We start from the raw sequence: 24,311 nt of genomic DNA, 5'->3' as shown, positions 1-24,311 counted from the left end.
GTTGTGAACATTGAGTAAAACATTATGTGATAAAGAAATAAATATGGTTTCCTTTTCTTTCTCATCTATTTTATCCTACACTTCATCTTTCATTGCAGACTATTTCTTTACTTTTCTGTCAATTTCTACCACCAAATCTTGCTTGACTAGTAGTGAATGCATCTGAACTTTCCACAGATTCAAATTTTGTCCCAAGAATTTCTACACTCAAATATTCCATGACTCTGTATTTTCAAACATTGAAATTTATTCTAGCTCCTATGCCAAGCTCTGATACCAATTGTGAAGTTCACTGAAAGTGCAAACTAGTAGAACTAAACAAGCAAAAGAAATACAAAACACAAACACACTATTTTATCATGGTTCACAAAAAAATGTTCCTATGTCCACACTACAAGGAAGATCTCTATTAATGTAAATATCTAAAATTTTCATCATAGTTGTTGCTTCAGCTCTTTGAATACAATACAATAATAATAAACTTCCGAACATATTTATAGTGTCTCAAAGGAAATGAAGAGATGAACAATTGAAGGAAAACAATAATAAAATGTGCAAAATAAAAGAGTGACTACTGGGCTTCACATATACACACAACACAAAAGGTTTCAAGACCCTATACTAAAAATTTAATTACTAAGTATGTAAGGTCCCCCCCCGCCTCGCTCATACTCATTAAATAAGAATTTCTCTATTAAAACCATTATAGGAGATTGAAATGGCTATGAACAAATGTTATATGTTGTGCGATGTTTTACTTTCAAATATCTAATTTTGTCATTTAACGCTTTATGAACATGTATACTGATGAAGTAAGTGAATGCAAAATTAATGTTTGATTATGCAATTTTAATAATTAGGAATATGAGTAGAAGAGATAAACAACTGAATTGTAGGAAAAGGGATATTTTAATTTACATAAATTTCTTGATAAGTATTTTTACATATATACATGTGTTTCTTGAACTACTGATGTGTGCAATGAGTGTGCAGGAAGTTTAGTCGAGAAATCCAATGGAAAGATAGAATTGAACCCCTTTGTTTATTTGTGTTATCTTTGCATTGTCTATCTTTAAAGGTTTTTTTTTTTGGTCTTACTATTCCACCAGCTTTTATTTGTTCCTATTAAGTCTTTAAGGCTTTAAAACATTAAATTTAAGTACCCTAGGGGTAAGGGTATGGGTTGGGAGTACTTTCCACCTCTTTAGCCTCCTTGGTTGACTTTTAGGGTCACTCAAAACCCCTATTTTTGGTTGATTTCGAAAATTGAATGACTCTTCCATGAGTTGGTGACTCAAACTCCATCTTGAGGTTACTTGAAGCTAAGTTGAGTTAAGGATCATACTTAGAGGCATTTTGGAGTAGTTTTGGGGTTGTCACCAAATCTCTAGTTTTAGAGGAAGTTTGAAGATTGAAGGAAGGAAAGGAAAAGATCTTCTCAACTTACAATTTTACCATAACATTTTGTGAAGATAGGAGTTCTTCACTCTTTTGGTTTTTTTCTCCATGTTGTTCATGCTTGAATCTTGCATAAGGTTTTGTGTTGTTCTTGTTTGCTTACTCTTGTGTTGGGTTGATTTGGAGGGATCTTAACTTGTTCTTGATGTTTTCCTTATGCTTGGTTTAATGTTTTGTTTTGAGGGGATTTCATGGGGATTGTTTTGGCATTACTCACCCTTGGATAGGGAAGAAGTGGCCATGTAGGGGGGAAGGGCCTTAGTTGGACCTCAATGGTGTAGAGTCTCCTCTCGTGGTGAGAGGAGGGAAAGAGGGTAGGGTGTATGGGCCCATACTTGTCATCACATACCTTGATTGATATTGTGAATTCTTGGATATGGAAAGGAACGAGACTCCTTATGGAAATAGTCCCGAAAGGGCCTTGTAAAAGAATGGAAATTCTTGAAGTTTTAGCCTGGAAAGGGCTATGTTTTGGTATGGTGATTGACATCTCCCATTGCGAAAATCCACCTCCCCCCTAGTCAGGTTCTATGCTTGGACCTATTGTGTAAAATCGGGTTGACGTGTATGCTTGAATTGTTCTTGATATTGTGATGTTTTACCCCAGGTCAGCTCCCATCTTCTTCTTGTCTTCCTTGAGGTATTGAAGGTATTGGAAGAATACACTTGTGAAGGACCTAGAAGAGAACTCATTTGAATTGTAATATTATGTAAAACATATTTAAATTTTGATGTATTGGCAAGGACATCGAGTTTTCTTATTGGTTCTTTCTCGATGGAGCCTTGAACCAGGATGAATAATAGAGAAAAGAGGAAAAAAAAGAGATTGAGTAATGTTCTTGCATTGAGCCTGTTAGTATTTTAGTTCTTTACATATGTTTAATTTAAAATGGATAAAATGGAGATTCACTCTTTTTGTATGTTTGTAATCATATTTATTCGATTTGAATTAATTAGATAAAATGGTGATAAGAAATCATGTGATTTAAGATTCAAATATATGATTAAGGAGAGCATAATGTTGTGATTTAGAACTCTCAATTTATTTTTAGAATTATTAAGAGTTACAACGAGCTTATGTTTATAGTTTAAACAAATATCTGAACTCGATGATTATAATCAAATGTTAAAGAGAAATTAGTATACTCCCTTGGTTAAAGAAATAAGATTTCATCACCTAGAAGGAAGGGATTCTCATCTCCATTAAATTTGAAAATATAAACCTTATTCATAAATCTATACTTAGACAAAAATATGGCCTTGAGAAGAAAATTTTAAAAAAATGCCATCCTACAACAAAAAAGAGTTCTCTGGATTTTTTATGGGATAATGAATTATTCCACTTATTGTGATAGAGAATATTCTCTCTAAATTGTTTATTTTAAAATTAAAAAAAAAAAAAAAAAATACTTTTAGTAATTTAAATATCTTAAATATATCCCTATTATCCTTGACTAGACAATAAAACTTTACAATTACTATCCTAAGACCTATGTTAAGCTCTGCACTCATCATGGCTTACCTAGATTACCCACTTTCTTTATGTTTCTCTCACTCCCATGCATTAAACTCCCCCTTTACGTCTATCTTGTGCTTGGAACTGGGTGATTTGATGGGTTGGAATTAGTGTCAGACCCAGTCACTTCTCACTTTAATGTGTTGGATGAGAAGTCTTGTTTGATAGGCTTCTTCTTCAAAACTACTTCCTTTCCCCTAGTTTTAGCGCACATCTTTCATAAGAATTTAATCAACTTTGTGCAAGGGAATGATTGGTCCGTACACCTACAGATTTCCTAACTTTTCCATCATCATGAGTGAGTTGGATTGCTTTATGTCTTGTCTTGGGCAGATCACCTTCCATTCCTTTTGATATCTTAACAAATTGTCTCCTAAAACTTTATGACTTACCCTCATCAAATGAATTTCCTTAAACCTTCCTTGGGCAGCGTTCTCTACCATCCTTGCACTTCTTCCAAACCTTGGTCTGCTTGGAAGTTTATGGGGAAGCAGCCAAGGCCTTGGGTAAGGGGAGGAGTTTGACTTGTGCCAACTGGCCATGTGGATAGGAAGGTAAGGAGGGTAGTGTAGGTAATTTTTCTTAGTATGTGAGTTAGTATAGTTAGTTGTTAGATATTTGTTAGTTATTATTTTATGTGAGTGTTAATTAAATTTAGTTTTAGATTAAAAGTTAGTTAGATATTGGAAATAAGTTTCTAATTTAGTTAAGTTAGTTTAGTTTTTTTTTTTTTTTGTTAAAAGCTTTAGCATGTTTGTTATTATGATAGCTTAGTATAGATAGTTGTTTGTTGTTTTATTTAAATTGTTTACAATTATTGATCTAGTTAGTAAAAGTTGTTTAGTGTGTATTAGTTTTAGGTTAAATGTGTAGTTTTTGAATTAAGGTGGTTTTAGTTAGTAATTGTTTTATGGTAAAGTATATTAAGTGTAAGTTGAATATAGTTGGTGTTTGTTAAAGTAAAATTTTAGTATGTTTTAATAATTTAATGTTGGATTAGATTTAGATAAGATGGTTTCATTATTAAATTAACATGTTGTCCAAGTGAATGTTAGATTTAGTTAGTTTAGTTCTTGAGTGTTATTTTTTTTATGTTGTATATAATTAATATTAGTTTTAAGTATGGTCTAATATGTTGTCAAAATGAATTAGTTGTACTATTTAATTCATTTTACAAATAAATTAGATTTGTTTTGTCAAGTGGTTATATGGTGTTTTAAATCAAAGAATTGTGTTATTTTGTTTTAGATTATATTTGGGACTAGTAGTAATATAAAGTTTAGTTAAATTTATGACATATTTAATATGTTGGCTAAGTCATGATTAGTTAATTTATTTAATTTTAAAATAATAACATTATTAGCTTAAATGTAGAGTGATGAATAGACAATGAGATTTAATTAGTATGCTTAATGTAGACAATAATTGTGTTAAAATATGATAGGTGTTAGATAATATAATTAATATAGAATAAAGGTGAAAATTGGATACTAAACTATGTTAAGCTTTTAGTTAGATCTATCTTATCTATATTTTTATTAGAATTATTGAATTATATTTTTATTAATATTTGGATCAATTAATATATTTTTTAGAATGAGCTATGATGATCATAACGTCGAAATCAATCTTTTAACGAATGTTCAACCTTATCGATCTACTCCTCTGCATTGACTTGAAACATAAATGAAAGTGTCAGGACACTATTAGGGAAAATGTGATTGTTTCATTGCAATGTATCCATGTTTTAACTGGTTTAAAACTTATCAAACTTAGTGAGCATATTTCTTTGAAAAAAAAAAAAAATTTATTCGTGTGTCCTTGCCTCTGTATTTTGGGCATGACAAAGTAAATATGGGTACCAACACACAATCATTATTAAAATCTTAAAATTATAAGGTGTTTTAATTCTTACCATATTCTAGGATCTTTGCTCAAAAGAAATGGATTTTCCAACCTTTATTTATGACTTTCTATGAGAAAATGATATAAGAAAAAAACATAACTTGTAAAAAAATTGCTAAATTTGAGTTCATGGATAAATAAAATAACTTGAAGACACATTAGATATGTATTTAAATTAATCTATAAAAATATTATGAACATAATATATTCTCTTTCATGAAGGATAAAATCTATAAATAGAAGATGTGAGGTGGCCTAAAAATCTAGAAAAAAATTGTAATCTCCATTATGGTTTTGATCTCTTGAAAATACTGAAAAATAGCCTATATATTAGTACAATTAGTACACTAGGATGGAGTAGAAAATTAGCCATACCATGATGTAGTTGTTGTATTCAATAATATATAGAGTAGGTGGAATGCAATGGAAAGATAACTAAACTGGTTAATAATATCTTGGGCAAAGATTACCTAGTAGCGAGCTTCTTGTAAACATTTTATGTTCTCTTTTATTTATTGAGAATAGTTATGAATGAAGAATCTATAATTAACAAATTCAATTCATTGACTCTTAAATTCTAGAGGCAATATTTTATCTATATCTTTACTATTGGCTAGAACTATTGAGAAGCATTGATGCTATAGAGATAACTTTCTATGTTCTATATAAGATAGCCAAAATTGATATCCTTTTGGGAAAAATAATTCATTTTACATTACTAATGAATTTTTAAATATAACATCATCTATTTCTAATTAAAGAACTTGTTAAATACAAGACTCTTTTCTAAAACTAGATTACACTAGATCATTTGTTAGAGTGCTACCAATAAAAGCTTCTTTGATGTTATTTCATAATAATTGAATTATTCTATATCATCAAACCATGGAATTTTTTTGATATTGCTATCAGGATTTATCTGCGTGATTTTGAATCAAACTCATTGAAACAATCACTACTAATGAAAAATGGGTCAATGAGTTTGATTCAAAATCACACATATAAATCCTGATAGAAATATATCAATTAATAAGCTTAAGGGGATTTCTAATGAATGGTTCATAAGATAAAACACTTGGTGAAGGTTTTGCAAATGGGGTTGCAAGTTTTGGGTTTAACCATGGAGGAAACCCTAAAGTTAAGCATGCTTAGGCTAGAGTAGTACTGGGATGGGTGACCTCCCAAGAAGTCTTAGTGCTTCACCCCTCTAAGCATCATCTAGATCCATTAAGTGCTAAGTTTTCCATTTATTCTCATGAGATATGGATTCATTTTGAATCATTAATCATGAAAATTTTTTCAATGAGTTTGACTCAAAATCATACAGTTAAATCCTATTAGCAATATCATAATTTGACTTGCTATGGAAATTATCTCCTACTTATCAATTCATGCGCTTAAGGGGATTTCTAATGAATGGTTCATAAGGCACAACACTTGGTGAATGTTTTGTAAATGGGGTTGCAAGCTTTGTGTTTAACCATGGAGGAAACTTCGTAGTTAACCACAGTTAGGATGGAATAGTACTGGGATGGTGGCCTCCTAAGAAATCTCAGTGCTTCACCCCTGTGAGTATCACCTAGATCCAATGAGTGCTAACTATTACATTTATTCTCATGAGAGATGGATTCACTCGAAATCACTACTCATGAAACATGGATCAATGAGTTTGACTCAAAATCACACAGTTAAATCCTGATAACAATATCACAATATGACTTGTTGTGGAAATTATGTCCTACTTATTATGGAAAAAAAATTTCGCGTGTTAGTATTGTCCCTCAATGTGCATAATTACTTGAAGAAAATTATTTTTAATGGAGCAAATACCTACTATTATTTTGTACAAACACATATTTATATATTTATGTATTTATATATTTGTAGTAGTATCTTAAATTTAGCATGTGCATTCTAGTCCCCTAGGAGACATTTAGATAGATTATTGTCATTTAGTTATCTCCATAGAATTTTGTATTAGTCAAAATAGGAGCTTGATTGTGCCACCTTTTTTGTCACTATAATTCATGTTAACTAATTCATTTAAGTTATAAGATTGGATGATCCCATATATGGACCGATTATATTGGATATTTTTTAATGGATTTAATTATATTGGTGAAAATACTTGAGTTGCATAATTTCCTTTGGGTATAGGTCACTTATATGTCAATTTTATTTTTTTGGCATTCTTTAAGAAAGTTCTTGTTATAAAATTACTTGAGCTGTATTTGTACAATCCTTGTTTAGATGTTTGACCTAACTTGTATAAAGTTTTTTTCTTTATCTTACATTACTTCTAGTTTGCAAAGAAAAATATTTGTAATACTTCAAAACCAAGTAGACAAAAGTCTGAAATTTTGAATCAATAAACATATCTAGTGAATGGGTTCATACATCACTAACTTGACTCAATAATATATCTAAACAAGTGCCACATAGTGACTTGTATTTGTCATGATTGTTATAATTTAATTAGGTAGAATAGAACTTTTTTAAATAATTTTTTTAAATAACTATTATAAAAATTGAATTATTTATTAATATTTTATAATTATTTATTATATTTTGTAATTAAGAAAATTTTAAAGAAAATAACTTACTTTTGATCTGCTTATTAAGGAGGTTGTTTGGTTCGAATCTAGTCAAAGTTACTAAATCATCATAATTAATCACAACACGTAATAATAATAATAATAGTAATAATAATAATAATGACTCTTGGCTTCAACCTCTATATTAATCACTAGTTCCACATAGGTTATTGGACTAGTATAATGAATTAGGAACCACTGTAACTATCAATCAAATAAGAATATAAAAATATAACTTTAAACTCTATTATGATTAATCAATATGAAAATTCCATTGTGGTTTATTTTTATTCACAAAGAAACAAATAGACTTTAACATTGTATGCAAGGGAAAACAAAGTACAAGTTGATCTCTTGAAGAAGATGAAAATGATTTTAAACAGTCACAATTACCTACAAATTCTTTTGATTACTCTCAGTCCTTCTCCTTACAACAAAAACCTTCTTCTAAGAAGGTATGGAAGAAAATATCAAAATCCAAGGGACAAAAACTTGATAGTGCTAAGGTTCTTGAGGAAATAGTTGCAAGGATTCAGACCACACTGGATGGTAAATTCCCAGTCTACAAGAGATCAGCTAGGAACAAGAAACTAACATGGAAAATAGAGGGTTATCCATGTCATCAATGAAGATCACATCTTGGAATGTCATAGGCTTAAATACCTTTGATAAAAGGTATAGAATTAAGCAACAACTTGATTCTATTAAGGTCGATATCTACATTATTCAAGAGACTAAAATTTCTAGTGACATGTATGCTAAAACAATTAAGAAATGGTCAGCTTGGAAGTCTCTACATATGCAAGATATGGATGCTTCAGTGGCCTCCTTACTCTCTAGAATCCTAATACCATTCATGGCATTTTGATTGGGCAGGATCATAACTGGAAATTAGTGAAGATGGTGTATATTGATCTCACATTCTTGTTAATAAATGTTTATGGCCCATTTTTCATCTTGGATAAGAAGAACCTATGGAAAAAGTTATCCAAAATTATTCATCATGATGAAGATCAATAATTCATAGTTGGTGGGGACTCTAATGTAATTCTATCTAATGATGATAAGAAGGGAGTTATTTCTCATCATCTAAGAACTATTTTAGACTTTCTAAACTTTACAACAAACAATCAACTTTTAGATGTTATCTGACACAATGGATCTTTGACATGGACAAACACACGAGCTAAATTTTTGCAAATTGCTGAGAGGCTTGAAAAGTGTTGGAAATATAACAAGAGTAACTGAGAGGGGAGGGGTGAACCAATTACTACTAAAATAAATCCTAGATGCCTTTGATGTTAGTACAAAAATGCAAACTAAAAATTGAATACTACTAAAGCTTGGTAAACACACAAAAAATGTTGTAACTCGGTAATAATTGAATGAGTTTAATAAATGTTTAACATATAAACTTTAGATGTTATCTATGATTATCAATACTTTAACATAGTTTTAAACACATAAAAGAAAATAACATAAACACATTTCACACCAGAATTTAACGTGGAAACCCTATGTGGGAAAAACCACCAATTGCAACTACTTATTATTTTCACTCTTTTAAAGTGAGCCCTATTAGGAGACAACCCTATTAAAGGTTACCAAAAAAAAATTTAGGAGTGACCCTATTAAAGGATTTAATCACCCTGTTAGGATTGGCCTTGTTAAAGGTCCTAAGACAATCAAATAGAACTCCCACCTTGTTAGAGGATTTGAAAATAGAGTTGTTAAACCAACTTTGTTAGGATATTTAGATCACTGCTATAATTGTTAGAGAGTAACAATGAGATAACCTAATTTGCATACAATTGAATTACTGATTATAGATCTCTATTCTAGCTTGTACTTGATCCTTCTTGATCGATATAGCTTTTCTGCTCCATAAGGATATTCTGCTTATACTTCAAATTTGCTTCCTCGTTACATCATTAAATCTTCAATAGAATCTTTATATTTTCAAATTCACACCTTGAAATCACAACTTGACCTTATACTTATATCTTCCACTTTGTCAAGTTGGCTCAAATACAATATAGAACAATTAGTATTAATCACCTTAGTTGGCTAGAATCAATAGATAAATCAATTAAGTTGAACATGCCAAAATAAGAAAATTTCTCATTAGCTAACCCAGTTCAGTAGAAACTAACTTAGAAACAATTTCCTTTGTTAATGAATAGAAGCTTAGTTAACACTGCAAACTCACGAAAATCCTTTGGTAACTGAATAAGCTTGGTTAGCTCTAGTTCCATCCAACTTTCCTTTATTGACCAAGTGAGCTTGGTTAACACTTATCTTCTACATACTTTCCTTTGACAACCAAGTGAACTTGGATACCATTTCCTTCTAGACTAGGCAATCATAGGAGAGTAAAAGCACAAACCTATGTCACCCTTTTCTAAAGGAAAAGGCTAAGAAAAGTATGACTGTTCACCTTCAATGACATAAAACTGGTATTATTATTTAGAATTTGAAAATAAAGTAAATTAATGAAATGTGTAGAAATGGATGAAGTTTAGGATTATAATTTTTAATAATTATTTGGAAAAAGAATTGATATATTCTTCTAATTTTTATATATGATTTTTTAATTGCCGAAAAATGTTAAACATTATGGGTTTATTGTAGGAGTTGATGAAACCCAACTCCATAGCTCACCAAGATCACTTGCATGCAAATAACCTATCAAAGGGAATCCAAGAATGAAGAGGTGGAGCTTGGAAAACCCTAAATGGACTTGAGAGAGAATATATTGCAAAATAATAAAAATATATTAACAATGAGTTGGAAAAATACAATGAGAGAGCCTAAATATAAAGGCCTTATGGGAGCTTGTAGAACAAGCTCAAAAGCAATAGAAGATAAGGTTGAAAACTAAGCATCCACAAAAAGGTGGAACATGCTAGAAGGGAACAAACTCCCATTTTGTCAACAACTCATCGCTACAACTATTAACTACATGCATTTACCTAAGTAAGCTTAAATAAATAGTATAAATAATTAATTATTAATTATTTACTTTAACACCCCCCCCTTAAGTGCAACTCAGGGGAATGCCTTATGTTGACAAAAACTAAGATGAAAATGCAGAATGGGTCCCAACAACAAGGCCATGTTAGGTACCCATGTACAGTACAAAGAAATGCAACCTCTAAAAATGGGGAAAGAGAGAAAAGCACATCGGAAAAACCCTCCCCCAAAAGGAGGTAAAAACCTAGTGATGAACTAAAGAAGCCTCCATCTAGGGGAATTTCCCCTAAAATAGGAACACAGAGTGATCATGAAGAGCATCACTAAAGCATGAAGAAGCTGCAAAATTTGGCATCAAGAAGAAACTACTAATCTAAAGAACCTTCATGAAAGAAGAAGACATGAATCGAGTGTGTCTATATGATAGATGATCCATCTCACCCAAATGCATAGGTTTTACAATCACCTTGTATATAAGATCAACTATTGAATACATAGCTCACACTATCAAACCATCAAACCAAGGATGCATTAGGACAACAACATAAACCCCCCTTAATGTAGATGGGGTGAGATGATAGGAAACTAAGAAGGTGGGCCAATATCCTCTACAGACAAAACTAAGAATGATGAGAGAGGAAAAGAGGTACAAACACCTATAAAGACATGGTCACACTGATGTTGCATGGGGCTAATGTCATGGAAGGGACACTCACTTGACAAAGAAAGAGGGCACAAAAATGGCGACAACTATCCCCCATGGTGTTTTATAAAAATAGTGCAAGTACAACTATCTCAAAAATAATGTTCATGAATCTAAAATGCAAGAGTGGCACTTTATCTTAGTGCATATACATAAAAGTGCTTACAAATGTTGTCTATAATGATCATAATGAGAAAAAAGCTAATACAAAAAAAAGTACATCCCAAAAAAAAAGGATTCCATGCCTTGAAAATTATCCTTAGACCTAGAACACCTAAGATATCCACCACAAAGAAAAAAAATGCTAAAAATATGATAAAAAGAGCATGAGCCAGAATCTCAAGAAAAAGACCACATTTCTGAAAAAATGACAAAACCATCTTTCCAAAAATATAATCTTTTCAAAAAATGGACATGGGATGCAAAAGATATGCATGCCAGAGTAAAAAATAAAACTTTAGACTTCAACTAAAAATACAATCAACAAAACTACATCAAAACCTAAAAATACCTACATCAATGTCTTTGTCTCAGAACTAGCTTTTTGACACTTCTTTTAGATTGGAAAAATACCTCTGTATGCTCAAGTTATGGCTAAAAAATTTCAAGTAGGTCAAAATGACCCTAGAGAGCCTAGCAGGGGTGTTGATGTAGGATGACATCATGCTAACATCAGCAAATCATGTGACTAAATTTGACATCCCATGCATTGTTGCAAAAAAAGGGGCCACATGGAATACCATGTGATAGGTCCATGTGGCAGCCACATGGCACATGTTGACATGGCAAGGGTGACATGGTAGGGTCCACGTGGCACTTTTGCCACATGTCACTCCCACATTGGTGCTGAGTGTGAAAAATGTACACATTGATTGTGACTATGTAGGAAGTGGTGTTGAATTAGTGAACCTGGCAGAGCAACACTGGTGGGAGTGGTGGGTGGGCCGCGATGGCTCGGTGGCTATGTAGGTGGCTATGGCAGTCCATAGGCTAAGTGCTGGTAGTGTGATAGTGGCCCGATGGTGGCATGGTGGTAGTTTGCTATTTTTTAAATTTTTAAATTTTTTTTGCAAATTAATTTTACAACCATACAGCTACCTGTAGGGGCCCTAAATTTTTTTTCGTAGATGCCTTATAGCCAAAAAAAAAAAATTCATATGAATCCTTACTATAAATGGCCTTCCAGATCTAATGGCAGCATCAGTTTGAGCCCAAAGTGCTTTGAAAAAAAAAACTCTTCCCCTAGATTGAAGAAAAATACAAAAACAAACTAGAGTTTGTGTCTTTGAAACGTGGTTTCAAAAATCTTTCAACCAAGCAGCAGCAGGACAACTCTATTACCATGTAGTAGTTGATGAAATCTAGCTCCACAACTCACCAAGATCACTTGCATTCAAATAACCCATTGAAGGGAAACCAAGAAGGAAGAGGTGGAGCTTGAAAACACCCTAAATGGACTTGAGAGAGAACATATTGCAAAATAATGAAAATGTATTTATAATGAGTTGAGAAAATATGATGAGAGAGCTCGAACATAAAGGCCTCGTGGAAGCTTGTAGAACAAGCTGGAAAGCGGTAGAAGATAAGGTTGAGAACTAAGCATCCAAAAAATGGTGGAACATGCTAGAAGGGAATAAACTTCCATGTTGTCAACAACTCATCACTACAACTATTAACTACATGCATTTACCTAAGTAAGCTTAAGTAAATAGAATGAATAATTAATAATTAATTATTTACTCTAACATTTAGTTCCCACCACAAAACTATATGGAAAAAAATTATTTCCATTTGAGCTTAGACTATGTTATATATAACATATATATCTAGAACAATCAAATATAAAAATGTACTTTAGAACTATATTTTCTCTTTTATAATGATTCAAATTTTAACTCACCTGAAATTGATAGTTTTCATCTCCTACCACATTTTTGAAAACAAATCTATTCTAACCAAAAGAAAAATTATACATTTTTGAAGAGGACTCTCTCCTCTAGAATGTCATACGATTTTTCAAAAAATTAAATATGATTTAACATGTTTTCTTTCTTTGAATTGACATCTTTTGAAGCGTTAAAATACATGCTTGTAGAATTTTTTATTTACAATATACTATATCTAATTAAAACACTATAAATTCTATATGAGAATATTCTTGACTTTGACCTCTATGAAATAGTGTTTATATGTTACTAAAAAATATCATAAAAAATAGTAAGAGTTATTGAAATATTAGTTTTCTATCATAATTTTATTTCTTTAGTAATTGGATACAAACTAGTATGAAACATGCATAAAATAGACATTTCCAATTGGAAAAGTGTCAAACCATGTATAACTTAGCTAGAATGAATTTAGCTAGACCATATGTTTGAACAAAATTGATTTTTGGATAGAAATACTCAAATTCTACCATTTTGATAAGTTAGCCTAAAAAGTGACACAACTTTGTACTTTTACCTAGAAATGCTCGGTAGACACAGAAAACTATCTTCACTGCCCAAGTGAGCTCGGCATATACTAACTGATAATGATATGACATTTGTGTAACATCAAAGAAAATACACAATTAATCAATCATATCCAACAATCTTTGAGAACTCTCTCTCTCAATATGAACTCTTCCTTTCACTAAATTCTTTCTCTATTTGCAACAACTACTTCCAAGTTCATTCAAAACTTTCTCCCTCTTACGAAAAACTTCTCCTTTGAAAGACTTCCCCCTCTTTAGTTCTTTAGTTCATTACTTTATTCTAGTTCCAAAAATTTCTCAAAGATATGATAGTAAACTTTTACCTCTTTGACAACACATGACAAAGACAATAATTATGTAAATACCAATGTAGCTTAAGTAATAATTCATTTTTAATATGCCCTTGCCAATTCTACACCAACTAATTAATTTTCAACTTAGCTCTTGTTGATGCATCATTAAACTTTATTTAGTGAACTTCAAATAGGGGAACAACCCCTAGCTTACCTCTTAGATACAAAAATGCATCCTTAGGTAATGGCTTGGTGAATATGTTTCCAATCTATTCCTTTGTATTAACATATTGCAATATGACTTCTTTCTCTTGTACCAACTCTCTTAAGAAGTGATATTTTATAGCAAGGTGCTTTGTTTTAGTATGCATCACTGGATTCTTTGATATGTTGATTATGCTAGTGTTATCATAGTATATAATTATTGGATCCTTGATCTCTAACTTTATTCCTTCAAACAATTTTTTGAACCAAATAGTGTTAGAACAATTAACTACTACTACTACCACATTTTCTACCTCTACTGTGGATTGGGATGTACAATTTTTCTTCTTGCTTGTCCAAGACACTAGAGTATTACGAAGAAAGAATGCACCACCATGAGTGCTTTTTCTATCATCAATACTTCTTGTCCAATCAGCATCAGTAAATACTTTTAGGTCCAAATTTCCTCCAAGTTTATACCATAAGCCATAGTCTTCAGTACCTTTTAGATATCTCATGATTCTCTTGATTGCCATCATGTGATTTTCCTTAATATTTGCTAAGAATCTTGCCACTATTCAAACTAGTATAGCAATATTAGGTCGTGTTTGTACTACATACTACAATTTTTTAATCATTAATCTATATGTGGTCTGATCTACTTCTTTGGAATCATCATTTTTGGAGAGCTTATGTCTAGTAAATATACAGGTTCCAACTGGTCTTGAATCTTCCATTCCAAATTTCTTTAGTATCTCCTTGATATACTTAGATTGAGTGATGTAGATAGCATTTTTGTTCAGCTGTATTTATAATCCAACAAAGAATTTTATCTCACTAAACATGGACATCTCAAATTCTTTACTCATTTCTTCTAAAAATGTTTTTCATAAGTCATCATTTCCTGTAAATAGAGTATCATCAACAAATATTTTTGCCAATACAATCTTCTTGTCTGGTCCTTCCTTGATATTTAGACTACTGTTAATAATCCATATATCATTTTTGCTAACATCATAGATAAGTGACATCTTATCTCCTTCATCATCAGATTCATCTTTCATAGCAATATATACCATTTCATCTTTACTATTATCAGAATCTTTAGCTATACAATGAGATTTCTTACCTTTGTCTTTGTAGTTCTTGTATTTCTTGGAATTCTTCTTTTCTTTATGTTTATTTCTTTCCTTTTCATCTTTGATATCCTTATTTGGACATCTAGCAATAATGTGACCAACTTGTTCATAGGAAAAGTAGATCAGAGGAACTTTAGCTTTGTACTTTCCTCTTCCTTTGGAATACTTCCTTACAAGTAGGGTTTCAACAATTTCAAGATCAGTGTCTAAGGGTAAAAGTACAAAGCTGTGTCACCTTTTAGGATGATTGATTAGAATGACTGAATTTGAGTGTTTTTGTGTAGAAATCAATTTTGTTAAAACATATGATCTAGATAAATTTATTCTAGCTAAGTTATATATGGTCTCACACTTTTCCAATTAGAAATGGCTATTAAATGCATGTTTTATACTAGTTTGAATTCAATTAATAATGGAATAAAAATATTTCAAAAAAGTGGCATTTCAATAACTCTTACTATTTTTTATGATTTTCTTTTATAACATACAAACACCACTTTATAGAGATCAAAGTCAAGAATACTCTCAAATATATTTTATAGTGTTTTAATTAGATATAGTATATTGTAATTACAAAATTCTACAAGCACATATTTTAACACTAAAAAAGATTTCAATTTTAGGAATGAAAAAAAAATATTAAATCATATCAAAAAAATCTAAAAGGTATATGACATTCTAAAAGAGAGAGTCCTCTTCTAAAATGTATAATTTTTCTCTTGGTTAGAATAGATTTTTTTTGAAAAATGTGGTGGGAGATGAAAACTATCAATTTCAGGTGAGTTGAAATTTGAATTATTATAAAAGAGAAAATATAGCTCTGAAGCTGAATTTTATTTTTGATTGTTCTAGCTATATATGCTATCTATAACATAGTCTAAGATCAAAAGGAAATAAATTTATTTCCCTATAGTTTTGTTGTGGGAACTAGACTTCCAATTTTCAACATTTTTCAGAGCTAAAAATTTTTCTATAAAAATTAGGAAAATAAATCGATTCTTATTCTAAATAATTACTAAAAATTATAATCCTAAAATTCATTTACATTTCATTAGTTTAGTTCATTTTCAAATTCAAAATAATAATACTAATTGTATGTCATTGAAGGTGAATAGTTATACTTTTGTTAGCCTTTTCCTTTGCAAGAGGGTGACATAGGTTTGTGCTTTCACCCCTAAACTTTCTTCTAATGTTCCTTTTTCTTCACTTCCTTACTGACTAGAATTTGATTTCTTAGCCTTTTATTTGAGTGAGAGTTTAGCTTTAAAATTAGATTCAATAACCTTTGAATTAGGAACATAGTTATCAAAGTTATCTAACTCCAAAGCTGTCAATTTTCCAACTAGAGCATCCAAAGATATTTTATTATTTGGATCAAATCTCATCTCTTGAATAGTAGATTCTCTAATTGCATAAATAGGAAGAAGAGTTCGAAGTGCCTTGCTTTCAACAATTTTCTCTTCAATGTCTCCTCTAGATGCTTTGATTGCACTTACACTTGCTTTGATTCTTTCAACATATTTTGTAATGTTCTCATCTTTTTTCATTTTCATCTGATCAAAATGACCTCTAAGACATTTAGCCTTAGCCTTTCTTACATTTTCATTTCCTCCATATATATATATATATATATATATATATATATATATATATATATATATATATATATATATATATATATATATATATATATATATATATTGCACTTACACTTGCTTTGATTCTTTCAACATATTTTGTAATGTTCTCATCTTTTTTCATTTTCATCTGATCAAAATGACCTCTAAGACATTTAGCCTTAGCCTTTCTTACATTTTCATTTCCTCCATATATATATATATATATATATATATATATATAAACTTGATCGATATCTCATAAGTTCTCTTCCAGTATTCGACTTCATCAAATTCAGCATAACTAAGAGAAGATGCAATATCAATCATCATGATGTTATGATTCTTCTTTTTGGAAATATCTTCAAGAGATAATGTTCTAGTTGAAGTATTTTATTTAGTATCAAGATACTTCGATCCTAAATCACTTATAGTAGCCAAGTGTAACCTCATAAGTCCTTGCCATGCAACAAAAATGTCTTTGTTCAGCTTGGGGATCTCTCTTTTGTAAGACATCCTAATCTCTAGCTTAGTTCCTTGAAACCTTCTCTACAAGCACCAAGATGCTCTGATACCAATTGTTGGAAATATAAGAAGAGTAATTGAGAGGGGATAGGTGAATAAATTACTACTAAAATAAATCCTAGATCCCTTTGGTGTCAGTACAAAAATGTAAACTAAAAATCGAATACTGCTAAAGCTCGGTAAACACATATAAGATCTTGTAACTCAGCAATAACTAAATGATCTTAGTAAATTCTTAACATATAAACTTTAGATGTTATCTATTATTATCAATACTTTAACTTGGTTGCAAATACATAAAAGAAAATAACATGAACACATATGACACTAGGAATTAACATGGAAACCCAATTTAGGAAAAACCGCCAATTGCAACTAGTTACTATTTTCACTCTTCTAAAGTGAGCCTTGTTAGAAGCTAACCCTGTTAAAGGTTTCAAAACACACTATTAGGTGTGAGCATATTAGAGGATTTAATTACCCTATCAGGAGTAGCCTTATTAGAGGCCTTGAGACAATTCAATAGAACTACCACCTTGTTAGAGGATTTGCAAATACCTATTAAGCCAACTATGTTAGGAGATTTAGATCACTACTACAATGGTTAGAGAGTAACAATGAGATGACCTGATTTGAATGCAACTAAATTGTTGATTATAGATCTCTATTTTGGCTTATACTTGATCCTTCTTGATCAAATATAGCTTTTCTGCTCCACAATGATATTCTTCTTCTCCTTCAAATTTGCTTCCTCTTTACATCATTAAATCCTCAATAGAATCTTCATATTTTCACATCCACACTTTGAAATCACAAGTTGATCTTATACTTATATCTTCCACTTTGTCAAGTCAGCTCAAATACAACTTAGAATAATTAGTATTCATCACCTTAGTTGGCTAGAATCAATAGATAAATCAATTAAGCTCAATATACCAAAGTAAGAAAATCCTTCATTAGCCGACCTAGCTCGGTTTAAACTAACTTAGAAATTATTTCCATTGTTAACCAACATTAGCTTGGTTAACACTACAAACTTAGGAAAATCTTTTGGTAACTGAGTAAGCTCAATTAGCATTAGTTCCTTCCATCCAACTTTTCTTCATTAATTGAGTGAGCTTGGTTAATCTCATCTTCTATATACTTTCCTTTGACACCCAAGTGAACTCAATAGACACTTCCTTCTGGACTAGGAAATCATAGGAATCCACAATAGATATAGAAAGTTGTCTTCACTACTCAAGTGAGCTTAGCATATACTGACTGATAATGATATGACATTTGTGTAACATCAAAGAAAATATACAATTAATCAATTGTATCTAAGAACTATTCAAGATTTTCTAAATTTTACAACAAACAATTAGCTTTTAGATATTATCTCACATAATCGATCTTTCATATGGAAAAATAGGTGAGCTAGATTTTTGCAAATTGCTGAGAGGCTTGACAAGTTCTTCATACCTCATAGCTGGAAACTCCTTCATGTCTCTTTTAATTCTAAAGTTTTAGTAGTATTTGAATCTAATCACTTTCCTTTGTTGTTGAATGTTGAGGGGAAAGTCTCTCCTTAGTACCATGCATTTGGTTCCTCTTTAAGGTTGAAAGTATGTGTTTTAAACACCCACACTTTGAGGCCTTACTAAAACAATGGTGGACTTCTTCTCCATTTTGTATAGGAACTAAAATGTTCCAATTTTCCTAGAAGCTTAAATTCATTAAACTCCATCTTAAGGATTGGAATGAATTTTTTTTATAAAACATCTTTGAGAAAAAATTCGTGATTGGTAAGATACTTGCCAATAGTAACCAACACATCATCCAAAAATGGTTTAGATTCAACCATGTTCAATAAGAAAATATCTCTACAAGTTGAGTGGAATGAGCTTTTTAGTCGGGAAGAAGTATGTTAGAGATAGAAATCAAGAGAGTTGTGGCTCAAGGATGGTGATAAAAATACTAAATTCCTTCATGCTTCAATAAAACATAAAATGGTTGCTTCTATTATTTCTTCCATAAGATGTTCTAATTATGGTTGGCTTATTGAAGATGCACATGGCATACAAAAGGAAGGAGTTAAATTCTTCAAAAAAATTGTTTCTCCCCCAAATTTAGACTCTAACTTGGGTATGGCAGTTGATCATCTCCTTGCATGCTTTCCAAGATTAGTTTTAGATGATGATAGAAAACTATTGGTAGTTCTATTTACTCTTGAAGAAGTGTGTAAAGTGGTCTTCTCTTTTCCTCTCGACAAAGCTTCAAGGCCTGACTGGTTTACAGCCTTATTATTTCAAAGATGTTGGGATGTCATGTTTTTTGACCTCCTAGCCTCCATGGAGGAATCCAAAAGAAATTTTTCTATGCTAAAATATTTTAATACTACAAACATTTCTCTCATCCAAAAAGTTGCAAGTCCAATGAAATTTGTAGACTTTAGACCTATTACTTTGTGCAACATGGTTTACAAGATTACCACCAAAGCTATTTACTTAATTCTTCAACATCTTATTCCCTTAATTATTTCTCATGAGCAAGAAGGTTTCATTCCAGGAAAATATAAAATGGAAGGGGCCTTAGTTCCGCACAAGGTTCTTCATTCTATTTAGTCAAACCAGAAATCTAACTTTGTCATTAAATTAGATATGATGATGGCCTATGATAGGGTGTGCTAGGATTTTTTTGTTCAAAGTTCTCTCCAATTTTGGATTTGAAAAAAAAATGGTGGAAATGGATCAAAGCTTGCGTCTTAGGGGCTTGGTTTTCGGAGCTTACCAATGGTATTCTAGTAGGATTCTTCTTTTCTACTCAAGGGGTTAGGCAAGGTGACCCATTATCTTGATTCCTCTTTATTATTATGGTAGATGCATTTAGTAGGAGGATTTTGAGAGAGTTTGAAAATGGTCTCTGGAATGGGGCTCACATCTCAAGTACGTCATTGTTTGTAAGCCACTCCTTTTTTGTAGATTATACTCTTCGATTTGGTAAATCATTTGTCATAGAAGTTAAGCAAATCAACCTATTCTTGGAGTTGTATCCTTTCACTTCTAGACAAAATATCAATGCAAATAAATAAACTATCTTTTTCTTCAACACCAAACCTTTCATATCAAATAAGATTGTTAAGATTTTGGGTTTCTTGGATGACAAACTCTCCTCCACTTACCTAGGGATTCTCTTCTTTTTGGGGGCCAACAAAGCTACTTATTGGTCTTCTGTGGTAGATAAAATTAAAATTAGGACCTTAGCCTCGAAGGTTAAGTGGCTATCTTTTTCTGTGAAAAAAATGCTTATTAGATATGTTCTATCTGCAATGCCCAACTACCATTTGTCAGTCCTCAAAGCTCCTACAATAATCATCAACCAATTTGAGAAAATTGTTCATGATTTTGTTTGGGTTAGAAATATGAGTGAAAATAAGAAGATTCCTCTCATCTCTCTCCAAAACATGGCCCAAGATAAATTGCATGGGGGAGTTGGTTTTCATAACCTTGCCCACAGATTTAAAGCTTTTGGGGGAAAGCTTGTCTGAAAAATGTACACTAAGCTTGGCTCTACATGGTGCCAAATCTTGTAGGAAAAATATTTTTATGATAGGTGTCCTTCATGAATCTTTTTCATTCTTGACCCTCCTAAGAGACCAGCAATATGGAACTTAATGATTAATTATAGAGATCTTGCTACCAAGTACATATCATGGGAAGTAAATAATGGTCACATTGTCAAATTTTGGTTTGATTCTTGGAATGGCCTCCCTCAACTCTCCCAACTAGATCAATATGAGGACATCATTTCCATCTCAACTAGCTACTGGGGCTCTGACTTGCTAGACTATGTTCTAGCTATGGAAATATTCTCTGGGAAAGTAATTTGGAAGGACCCTTCTTCACTAAGTCTCAATTATATTCAATCCTCTTCTCTCACAAATATTTTTCAACAATGGGTTGTATTCTTATCAAATTTAGAGGACAAGATGATTTGGGTTCCATCTAATTATGGAAAGTACTCAATTAAGGAAGGTTATAAGGCTCTTCAATAGACTAAAAATAATAATAGTAAAAATAGAGCATATTTTTTCTATTGGAACCCCACTGTCCTCCCTAAAGTAGGTTACTTCTCTTGGCTAGCTTTTGATAAGAATATTCTAACAAGTGATAGACTTTATAAGTTTGGCATTGCAAATCACTTTTATTTTTTCTTATGTGGGGAAGAGTTAGAATTAGTGGACCATTTATTTATCAACTACAGATTTTCTTTCTCCTATTGGCTATTTATTATCAAGAAACCTAATGTGTCCATGCGCCTACCAAAAAAAATTGGAATTTTTTTGAATCCTAGCCCATGTTATTCTTCTCCTCCACTTTTTCTTGCCTTTGGAAATACATACCTTCTTTAGTTGTTTGGGCGATATGGTGGGAACAAAATAAAAGAATTTTCAAGAAAGATGTTTCTTCTATTGATCATGTTTGTGATAAGTTGGAAGTCTCTATATTGGAGATAGCTAACTCTAATTTATCCAACATCAAATGCAATCATTATTTTTCTCATTGGGATAAAATGACTTTAAAAGTATGGAAATACATACATCTACCAATTGGTTCAGCTCCAAATTGGAAATCTATTCATGCCAAAGATAGGTCCATTATTAAATGGCATCCCACTTTCTAAGATTTTGTCAAAATCAATTTTGATGGAGCGTCAAGAGCTAATCTTGGTATCTTTGGGATTGGCATTTGTATTAAAGATTGGTTAGGCAAGCCATTAGTAGTTAAGGCTACTCCCATCAAACCTAGCATGAACATCATGGTAGAGGCACATGTGCACTTGTTCACGGTTTGGTTTTGTCAAAGAAGATTGATTTTTTCTAAAATCTAGATTGAAGAGGATTCTCTTGTGGTAATTAATGCAAGCATCACCATGAAAATTCACAACTGGTAGCTTTGATATATTATGAATCAAATTTGGCAATTACTTCATTCTTTTCAAGATATATGCATCACTCACATTCTTAGAGAAGGTAGCAAGGTGGCTAACTATTTATCTAATCTTGGTTGTGATGGCAACTTTATTGAATCTTTTTCAATAGACTAGATCTTAAACTTGTTCCCCAAATTGGAAAATTTATTATCTTTCAAACTTATTTATTTATACTATTAGTGCTGACCTCTTCTTCTATCTCTTCCCCAACTCACTCATAGGTGTTTAGCTTCTTCATCTTTCTTCTCTTTCCCTTCTTGTTGTATTCTAGAGAGGATATTGGGTTTTCTTCCCGTTTCTTTCCCTATTGAGCCTTTGAATCATGATATATATATATACTTCTAGAAGATCTATGTCCAAACTAAATATAGTGTAGTCTTTCTAGAACTTGAATGTGTTTCTCTTTTTCTAACTTGAGGGATTCTATTTATAAGTTCCTCAAGTTAAATGAGATGATGAGATTATTATATGTAATTAATATTGTCACTTCTATATAGATAGTGAATATGGGTACATGTTGCATCTTAAATTCCTTAATATTTTCTTCTATATTACCTTAATTACTACTTGCTACAAAATCTATGATAATTCTTTAGAAATAAATTTAAGAGGAATTGAGCATAGAGAGGAAGATACACAAATATCCATTGCATATACATAAGGAAAGATAAGTAGAGAGGCTGAGTTAAATGAGTTCATATTATATCTACATAGTGTATACAATGTAGATTGATCATGTGTACAATGTGATACAAACAAGACAATAAAATAGTATCTTAGAAAATTCATTTATTTAATATCCTTTAGTTCTAATAGTCTTATGTGAAGTGATGACTAACGGTTATACTGAAATGATTTATTAGTGCATAAAAATTAAATAACCATAGTGCTATATGTGACATGTTATTTTATTTAGAAAATTTATAGGAACACTTAAAGTACCTTCTACAAAAATGATTAGTAAATGAGACAATATTTCTATTTCCTTAAGGACTATGCTATATGGGACTAATAGATTGATATTTTAATCCAATTGGGTAGATGTGAAATGACAAGGGAATGAGTTACTAGTCTCACTCTAAGTGTCTCCCAATTAGTTAATGTTCAAATAGTGATTTATAAGAAAATTATGGGTTTCTTTATTAATCTTGCATTTTGAATTACACTATATGTGTCATTAGATAGAATCTCATTATGATTCCTTTGTGATACTTATTGATAGAGATATGCTTCAACAAAATGAATTAATCTCATTTGGGAGAGATTTTGTTTTTGCTACACTATTCCATAATTACCAATCTTGGTTTTACCTATTTAGTCTTCATCAATGTTGGGTTGGATATCTTTCATGTCATGAAAGATTTTTGGAAAGATTAATAGCTTCATGGTATGGTGGTAAAGTACTCCTATAATATTTTCACCCTTATATTTCTTGAGCAGGTTCTTCAGCCATTTTCCAAGTTGCTCATCCTATCAATAAAAACTTGGTATTCCGATATTAGGTTATGGTTTCTTTTAGAATTTTCATTCTATCTCTTATCTCCATGTATATATTTTTACATCTACATATGCACGCACATGTGCGTGCGTGCGTGCACACACACACATTTCCTTTAAATTTAATTATAATCTATAACTAATGTTGACTAGACAATATTCAAATGACCTACTATCATTGAATTTTCTGCTTCTTATAGAAATTGTTGACATGACATTAGTTTTTTTAGGAGCATTCCTTACACTATTCTCCACAAAAGAAGATGCAAAATTATACAACAACTCAGCCTTATCAATTCCAAATTCAATTTATGGTCTTCATTTACTGTTCATTGACTACTTTAAAAATTGTACTAAAACTATATTGATAAAACTAAAACATTCACAAAAAAAATCTTGAACCAAGAACCATAGATCTCCTGTATCTAGGGAATAACC

This window comes from Cupressus sempervirens, chromosome 1, assembly GCF_028749045.1.
Source record: "Cupressus sempervirens isolate cs-2001-9-10 chromosome 1, ASM2874904v1, whole genome shotgun sequence".
In the NCBI taxonomy this organism is placed as follows: Eukaryota; Viridiplantae; Streptophyta; class Pinopsida; order Cupressales; family Cupressaceae; genus Cupressus; species Cupressus sempervirens.
Note: the sequence above shows the minus strand (reverse complement) of the source record.